This window comes from Onychostoma macrolepis, chromosome 01, assembly GCF_012432095.1.
Source record: "Onychostoma macrolepis isolate SWU-2019 chromosome 01, ASM1243209v1, whole genome shotgun sequence".
Lineage (NCBI taxonomy): Eukaryota > Metazoa > Chordata > Actinopteri > Cypriniformes > Cyprinidae > Onychostoma > Onychostoma macrolepis.
The window spans coordinates 39,422,325-39,432,260 of NC_081155.1; the positions used below are offsets into that span (position 1 = coordinate 39,422,325).

Consider the following 9,936-nt stretch of genomic DNA (forward strand, 5'->3'; position numbering starts at 1 on the left):
ACATAAATAGTAGTACCTAATGAAAGAGATACTAAAAAGTGTGTTTAAGTTTAAACACAATTATTACTTGTGTAAATGAAAGACGAAGTCGAGATGGATATAAAGCTTGAGTCTTAGACCTTTTTAATGATGTATAGTTTATGAAGTTAATTGCATTCTTTTACATTAAAACTAGCAGTAACTCTGAACTAATGTAAACAAAGAGCGCTGTGCACAGGTTAAGAGATTTTAAACAAGCACTATTAATGCACATTTAGTTAACCAAATGAAACAATACACATTTTAATGCTATAAAAGTGTGCACACCTTGAGAGAAATAAACAGCAGATGTTCATATTAACAACTTCTTTAACTTGAGCAAACGCTGCTAATACACACATACATTTGTTAATAAAATGAAAGCATGCATGTTTTAAAGCTAGTGAATAAAAGGAAACGATCCACCCGCATGCCTCTGCTCAATGACGGTGCCTGGATCAGCTGTGATCTGCGTCTCGGGCCGATGACGTCACTTCCAGGGAGGCATGCCCAGGCCTGTTGGACACGCCCCCGTCCCCTGACTCCACCCCCATGTCAAAACCGCGCCACAAAGTGAGACGCGCAGAAACGTGAAGCGCAAAGGGGAAAACGGTATCGCAAGCTCAAACTTGACTGAAAAGCAAAATAAAAGCTGCATTGCAAATAAATTAGTAGATATGGCCATGGAGAATATGTATTGCAAAATCATTGCTTTTGCTCTGTTTTATTTATATTTTGCAATTCTTTATTTTTGTTTGCAAAACTTATTTTCTTTTGCAAAACTTTATTTTCTTTTGCATATATATGCAGCATTAAATTGACTCCATAGTAATATATTAAAAGAGAAAACTAAATTTAAATAGAAAAATTATGCTAAATTGCCATACTATTTTATTACTATATTATTTCACAATATTGGTGTTTTTACTATATTTTTAATCAAATAAATGCAGCCTTGGTGAGCATAACTCCTTTTAAAAACTCATGTAGCCAGATCTTCAGACTGATGGCAGAAGGTCTTGGCTGCTTTTAATGTCCAAGACCCGCCCAAGCAGCCATATGACTGACAGGTAAACATGACGGCTTTCTTCTTCCATGAGGGGGTTTGGCATCATGGCATCTTTGTTTCCAGGTGGAACATTAAAGAACGTGACACACGTCAAATCATGTATAATTTAACCAATTCGATGACGACTTCAAAACTCCTGAAGTGTTTCCAGCTAAGTGTGCCGTATACATCAGGCGTTCAGCCAGTGGTCCGTGGGCGTGACGTCTGAGGCTGAGACTAACATCTTACTGACCCCAACTCATAGTATAGGTTTATATACAAATCATGTTATGATTATATAAAGAATTTAAAGGGGTGGTTGACTGTTTTTTTTCCTAGGCTTGATTGTGTTTATGGGGTCCAGTCTAACGTGTTAATGCTTCGTTTAAAAAAAAATATATATTTTTCACATAATTTACCTTTATTCCACACCTCTAAACGCGCTGATCATTTTCTGGTTTTATGAAGCCCCTCCCTCAGAAATACGCAATGGGCTCGGATTGGTTAGCTGGTCCAGTGTGTTGTGATTGGCTAAACCCCCTCTAGTGCGCATCTGAACGTCCCGCCCCTCAGCTAAGCTGCATGTGCTCTGGTTGTATTGTAAACAATGGCGTCGTCTCTATTGCTGATCAGTTTGAGCCCGATTGAGACCCAGAGAATATTAGTGAAGAGGATCGCGCAGAACCTGTGCAAGCACGGCTCTTAATGGTATGTTTTTTGTTTGTTGTTGTCTCATACTTTTAGATATGCTGTTATTTGTAAATGCTACTGCTTCTGTTAGCTTTTAATATACTGTGTTATCCTGATTAAAGCTTTAATACAGTACGGCAACCGCACACACATCCATGTATAACGCTTCACATAGCTATGTGAAAACAAGTGTATAAATGGAGCCATTGTTGGAGCCGAGCTGATGATCTGAATGAGAGAGAGAGAGATGCAGAGCAGGGCGACGCGAGGAACCGTATTAAGAACCGCTGCTTTAAAACATTTTATTTTGAAACTTGTGAATCCATTAGAATCGTTAGAAGACACAATGACCGATTCATATATGAATAAATTTGTACGTGCACCCCTAGTTTTCTTCCTCTTCTCTAAAGCATGACTTCACCCCCTTTGTTGCATGTTCCCGGGGGCGGGGTTTATCTGGGTTTGTGATGTAACGGACCCAGGAAGTAGCTCATTGTAGTCCCTACGAGTCGTTTTTTTTTTGTGGGCATTAAACTGCCAGAATTTTAAAAGACGATATCATTGTTTGCATTGAACTTTCAGCGCTGCCACTTTGCAGATATTGTTTATACTCAAATAGCAACATTATACACTAACTAACGTTAAAAAAGTGAAATCGCAATCAACCACCCCTTTAATAAGATAACTATTTATTTGGCACAAAAACAGTATGGATCTCAGTTCACATCACAAAGAAGACAAACATAATGATTGTTTTCCAAAAGGTTTCCTGAACACTCTCCCTGTCTGCCATCGATCAGAAAACGGATTGCCCCGCCCCAAATTCAAATCATTGGTTGAGCCACTGTTGCTATGCTGAGTCGATGTTACTGTGTCATGCTGTGATCTCACTTAAGCCATTTCTTCAATAAACACAAAGTCATAAATCACAACCACCATTTGTTATCCACAGAGTGTTTTTCTGGGATATTTTCTACTTTAAATGACTAATAAAATAAAAGAAGTCGAGGCAGAGCAGTCTGTTTATTAAATGTAAATCGTCTTCTCACTGAAGCTGCGCGCACACATTTAACAGCCCCGAAGGGACAAACACATAATCACACACATTCACAGCATAAAGTCACTCCATGAATTACAGTTGTTTATGCTCACGCCGTGCTCCCATTCACATTTTGGAAATGGACAGAAATGTCAGAGGCAGTCGTTTAGTTTCCTCCGACAGAACAGGGCAAGATTTCAGCGAAAGCATTTTGGATGTCTGACATCCCCTAGCATAAATGGAGTTGTTTCGAGACAGCCGGTTGGACGCCGCCTTTAGTTAGCGTTGTTATGCTAGATGAGCAGCTTTCCATCTCCATAGATCTTTCACCTTCTCAGCCGGATGTCTAGTCCTATACAGCAGCTTACACTGATGGTTTCCAACAATTCAACTGCATGCATTATTAAATTTCTTCCTACTGCGATGCATCTTCAAATGGATCTTGTCAGAGAGCAACTTCACAGAATGCTGGGTCTGAAACCCTCAGAGAATGCCGTAGGGTACCTTTAAGCGACCTGTGGGAGGAATGATTCCCATAGAGAAGCGCAACGAGCAGAAACCTAGTGAGGAATCAGACCCGAGGGGAGCCTGTCCTCCTTTAATTGGCAGTGGGCAATTACTGTACTATAGTTAGAGGTTGTTCAGTCTTGCTAACTCATTAAACATATATTAAGGGGTTTGGGATTACTTTGGGGTTTTGGAGACATTTGGATGGAAAAAACAAAGAGCCTGAGAATGCGTGGGAGTAGTATGCAACTTGACGGCAGTTGGAAGAGGGTGTAGAGACCAGCAGGCATCTTCTGTCGCTAACCAGAAGAATGAATGCTGCCAATCCCAAACAACGCACCATTGTAGAAGTCAGTTGAACTGATCTATGATAGGCAGAAGTGTGATGCTCGTTCAGACTAAAGCACGTGGCACCCTGATTATTGAGCCAAGTGGATTTCTGATTTAATGATTGTTATTAATGATTTTGTTGGCTTAAAATTCTGTAGCAGATATCATGCATTTGTTGAAATGTGTTGTGTCCAGAGTCCAGTGTTGTTATTGTTAACTAAAACTAAAAATTGTTTTCATTATTTGCAGTACAGCTGAAATAAAATATAGATTTTAGATGAAAAACTTAAATTGGTAATGTTGCCATGGTCTTGACACAAAATACATTAAAGCTAAAAGGAAACATTAAACATGTCAAAAGCTTATAAAAAATAACTAAACTAAACCATGGATATTATAGTTCACAAAAAATAAAAACCATAAAAGCACTCTTATACTCTGTTACTTTAAATAAATGTAAAAAAAATTAACTGAAATAAAATACAATATATATTTTATTATTATTTTCTTTTGCTGATGCGCCTGTTTGAGAACCAGGGTTATAATTAACTACAGATAAAACCATGAAAAAGAAATAACTGAAATAAAACAAATATTAAATGAAATCATTTTAAGGTCATATATATATATATATATATATATATATATATATATATATATATATATATATATATATACATACATACATACATTGCTTGTTACACTGTTTATTTAAGTTTATATTGTTATAAGGTTTTTATTCTATTATTTTGATATTTTCATTGGTATTATATTTCTCCACATATATTTCAAGCTTTGGCAATATTGTATTTTTCACAGTCATGCCAATAAAGCAATATTGAATTGAATTGAATATGTATATATGTGTATGTGTGTGTGTATATATATATATATATATATATATATATATATATATATATATATATATATATATATATATTAGGGGTGTCAACGTTAACGCATGCGATTAATCCAAAAAATTATTGTTAATATTTTTTAAAGCAGATTAATCGTTTGATAAGGTTTGACCCTAACTTCTTCCCGTCATCGCAGCGCGGAAGGTTATCTATCATTGTGTGATGAAGGTACAACACCAGTGTTGCCAGGGTAACGGCACAAGTGGGCTATTTTGAAAATACAGTCGCGGAAAAAAATTACAGAGCCGTGGGTTGCGGTTTTTGGGCTACTTTTTAATGTACATGACGCTCAAAGTGTATATAGACAAATAAAAATTAAAATAGATCCTTTTACTAATGTGTATTATACTTGAAATGTATCCCTGGCAACTTAAGAACGGAGAGGCGGTTATAACATCACAAACAACGTGAGTCTCAGCCAGAGCACATGTTAAGGCTTTTACACAGCAGAAATAAACATAACAGCCACTATAGATTATATTAGATAATAAACACACGATTACGATAGATATGGTCTGTATGTGATTTTCTTGAGATTGAATGTGTACATCTGAAATGCTAATTTGTGCAGCGATATAAAAGGCTATAAATAGTATATTTTAACAACAGTAAACGACCAAATTCCACATGTGATCGTAAAAGGAAGTTATTACAAACACTCGATGGTGGTTTGAAGTCAGTTCTGAGTAAAATTGTACTATTAATCTCATAAATTGTCTTATGAAGCATGATGCTAATATTAGCTCTAATGCAGCTGCAAAACAGGTCCAATTTTCTTCATAATACATTTTGTCATAATACTTCATGTAAGGTCGCAAGAAAATGTAGAAATTTAGAAATACTTTTGATAATAGTTGGGTAAATGTATACTGGGATTGAAGCAATGTGGTAAGGATTATGTCTCATAGCTGGCGGAAGTGTGAAAGGTTCTGTTTCCTTAAACTAGTTTCATGCATTTCTTTTTCAACACATTTACAGGTAAATCCTAGTATTTAAAATTTGTGATTAATCATGGTTAATCACAGCCCGTGACATCGATTGACAGCACTATATATACACACACACACACACACACACACACAGTGGGTACGGAAAGTATTCAGATCCCCCTTAAATTTTTCGATCTGTTATATTGCAGCCATTTACTAAAATCATTTGTTCATTTTTTTTTTCCTCATTAATGTACACACAGCACCCCATATTGACAGAAAACCACAGAATTGTTGACATTTTTGCAGATTTATTAAAAAAGAAAAACCACATGGTCCTAAGTATTCAGACCCTTTGCTGTGACACTCATATATTTAACTCAGGTGCTGTCCATTTCTCCTGATCATCCTTGAGATGGTTCTACACCTTCATTTGAGTCCAGCTGTGTTTGATTATACTGATTGGACTTGATTAGGAAAGCCACACACCTGTCTATATAAGACCTTACAGCTCAGAGTGCATGTCAGAGCAAATGAGAATCATGAGGTCAAAGGAACTGCCTGAAGAGCTCAGAGACAGAATTGTGGCAAGGCACAGATCTGGCCAAGGTTACAAAAACATTTCTGCTGCACTTAAGGTTCCTAAGAGCACAGTGGCCTCCATAATCCTTAAATGGAAGACGTTTGGGATGACCAGAACCCTTCCTAGAGCTGGCTGTCCGGCCAAACTGAGCTATCGGGGGAGAAGAGCCTTGGTGAGAGAGGTAAAGAAGAACCCAAAGATCACTGTGGCTGAGCTCCAGAGATGCAGTCGGGAGATGGGAGAAAGTTGTAGAAAGTCAACCATCACTGCAGCCAGTCGGGGCTTTATGGCTGAGTGGCCCGACGGAAGCCTCTCCTCAGTGCAAGACACATGAAAGCCCGCATGGAGTTTGCTAAAAAACACCTGAATAAGATTCTCTGGTCTGATGAGACCAAGATATAACTTTTTGGCCTTAATTCTAAGCGGTATGTGTGGAGAAAACCAGGCACTGCTCATCACCTGTCCAATACAGTCCCAACAGTGAAGCATGGTGGTGGCAGCATCATGCTGTGGGGGTGTTTTTCAGCTGCAGGGACAGGACGACTGGTTGCAATCGAGGGAAAGATGAATGCGGCCAAGTACAGGGATATCCTGGACGAAAACCTTCTCCAGAGTGCTCAGGACCTCAGACTGGGCCGAAGGTTTACCTTCCAACAAGACAATAACCCTAAGCACACAGCTAAAATAACGAAGGAGTGGCTTCACAACAACTCCGTGACTGTTCTTGAATGGCCCGGCCAGAGCCCTGACTTAAACCCAATTGAGCATCTCTGGAGAGACCTAAAAATGGCTGTCCACCAACGTTTACCGTCCAACATGACAGAACTGGAGAGGATCTGCAAGGAGGAATGGCAGAGGATCCCCAAATCCAGGTGTGAAAAACTTGTTGCATCTTTCCCAAAAAGACTCATGGCTGTATTAGATCAAAAGGGTGCTTCTACTAAATACTGAGCAAAGGGTCTGAATACTTAGGACCGTGTGATATTTCAGTTTTTCTTTTTTAATAAATCTGCAAAAATGTCAACAATTCTGTGTTTTTCTGTCAATATGGGGTGCTGTGTGTACATTAATGAGGGGGGAAAAAATGAACTTAAATGATTTTAGCAAATGGCTGCAATATAACTAAGAGAGAAAAATTAAAGGGGGTCTGAATACTTTCCGTACCCACTGTATATGTGTGTGTGTGTGTATATATCCAGAAGGGGGAGCCCGCAGTAATGCAACGCTGTTTGATAACCGCCAGCAGAAGAACAGCTAATGCCATGAGTTGCGCATTTGCAAACAAAGCCCCCTATGCTAAACTAATTATTTATGTAAATTATAGGCTTTGTACTTAAGTCGCGTTCCAATGGTGACACAGAGGCGCGCGCGCGCTGATGTTTGGTTCACTGTATTTTATTTGGTAAAGTGCCAACTGTGCTGTCAAGTTAGCAATGCTGGAACTGATATGGTGTGTGTGTGTGTGTGTGTGTGTGTGCACTGTAAAAAATCCAATTAACCAAATGTTGGAAGGCCAAAAATATTTAAGTTGAACTAATTTTATTGCTTGGGCTTAGTTGAGAAGACTTATATTAAGTATGCACAAATATATTTAAAAAACATTAAATGAATGGTTATTTTCAAATCCAGTCAACATTCAGAAAGCTAAATGTTGACTAAACTAATAAAAACAAATCCAGCCAAAACTGAGATCATTCTGCACGTGCCTGAGTGACTTCGCGGGAGAAACAGCGCCGCCACCTTGTCAAGTTCACGCGTCAGGTAAGTTGCACTAAATAATTTGAAGTTAACATGGACATGTTGAATGGGTTTTTGCATTGTAAACTTTTGCAATTGTCCCGTGAAGTAGAAAGACGACATTAAACGTGAATAACAACAAGCCATGGTGAAATGTATGTTGTTCTTTTCAAACGGACATTTCTGGTCCGTGAACGCGCTTTGGAAGAGGAGTTCATCGTTCCGTACGAAAATGATCATCTGAATCGTTTCACAAGGCCGTTAAAAGCGTCTCAGTCAGTTCCCTAGGTAGTGAATCACTAGATCGTGCACATGGGTCTGTGCACAAGGAAAGACCGTGGCTCAGTAAACACAACTGATCAATCAATTTGTAAAACGTCACCACTGGTATTTATCAACAACAGGCAGGACCGTTATATTTTGATATTATTTTTATGCTATTTGAGGTAACTTAGCCCTATAATATGAAAGGTACATGTTCTATTACAAATCCAGTCAGCACCAATGCTCCCTGTTGTGCAATGGAAAAAAAATAAAAAAGTTGCAACTTCTGTTTCATCACAAATTTAATTAACTGATATTGATACATTGTCAATTATTTCAAAGGCAGCATTTCATTTTTTGAACTTTTCTTTCTCCATCAGGGTGTGGCCAAAGGTTTCATTGGTGCTTTGTCGTCATTGCAAGATTTCAGATGCAACCCAGTCAGTTCTTCCAAGGCACCAAACACTGGCTCGTGACCAGACTGCTCCACTGCAATTACATATTGTTTGTGTACTTTCAAGACTAGGAGTTTATTTTTTTTCATTCCAGGTAATGTGTGTAAATGATTAGAGTTTTTACTACAATTATAATGTACTTTACTGTTCTCAGTGGCATCTACGCTATATTAGTCTGTTTCATTCTTATTCTGATGTGAATGTAGCCACCCAGTTAGTATCCAGATCAGATGGTTACTGTAGTCACCCAGATCCAGTCCGTATCCAGATCAGATGGTGGATCAGCACCTAGAGAAGACCTCTACAGCCAATAATGCTCATCAGCTAGATGAGCTCCAAAGACAGATCCCCTCCGAAGACCTCGTTGGCCATCGGGACAAGACCAAGAGAACCAGACAAGTCCTCTGCTCAATCTGACCTGTGTTGCAGCCTATAATTAAACCACGCCATTCTAGTTTCATCTGGCCAGAGGAGAACTGCCCCCCGACTGAGCCTGGTTGCTCCCAAGGTTTTCTACTCAATTTCTGTCACCGATGGAGTCTTGGGTCCTTTCCGCTGTCGCCTTTGGTTTGCTTATTTGGGGATGCTTGGCTGATTGCACAGACATTACTGGAAGAGAGCTGAACTGGATCATGTCAACACTGAATCACCATTGAACTGACTTTAACTGAAAAAATGACTTGTTAATGTCTTCTTGCATTATTGACATTTATTTCATAATGATATTTCCCCCCATTTTAAATTCTTATTATCCAATGAAAGGTTAGATTTTTTTATTTTTTTTAAATAAGATCAATATATACATACATACACACACACACACACACGCACACAGAGACAGAGACACACAGAGAGACACAAGAAAATTGTAAGTATAATAATAAAAGCTAATTCTTTTCTAGTATTAAATACTATAATATTAGCAAAATATCACTAGTCCACTGAAGCCTCAGATCATTTGCTTGAGGTTTCATAGCTCTGTACTATTATACTCAGCAATTGTCACATTCATGTCTATTTTTACTTCTCCATGAATTGTAGGATCTGGAACAAAGTTTATACTTAAAGCTTAACTGATAACTCTAAAGGGATATTAAAGAGATAGTTTAATTTACTCGCCTTCATGTTGTTCCAAACCTGTATCAATTTCTTTCTTCTGTTGAACACAAAAGAATATATTTTGAAGAGTGTTGTTAACCAAAGAGTTGTTTAACAAACTCGTACAGGTTTGGAACAACTTGAGATGAGAAAATGACAGAACTTTCATTTTTGGGTGAACTATCCCTATAACTTTTTCATGTAATAAACCTGATTATTTTCATTAAACACATTCACTTAACATAAAATGTCTCTATGAATGAATGCACGTGGAGAGGAAAGCACTTGCTGATTTAAATTATTAACATGACACGAGCATTC

General features: G+C 38.1%; 1 long non-coding RNA gene across 1 annotated transcript; it reads left to right on the forward strand.

Annotated features, from left to right (window-relative positions):
- The first annotated feature begins 7,323 nt into the window (after window positions 1-7,323).
- Window positions 7,324-9,338, forward strand: LOC131549166 (uncharacterized). Its single transcript, XR_009273345.1, has 3 exons — window positions 7,324-7,822; window positions 8,443-8,611; window positions 8,724-9,338. It is a non-coding gene; the product is annotated as an uncharacterized LOC131549166 (long non-coding RNA).
- Window positions 9,339-9,936: the final 598 nt, after the last annotated feature.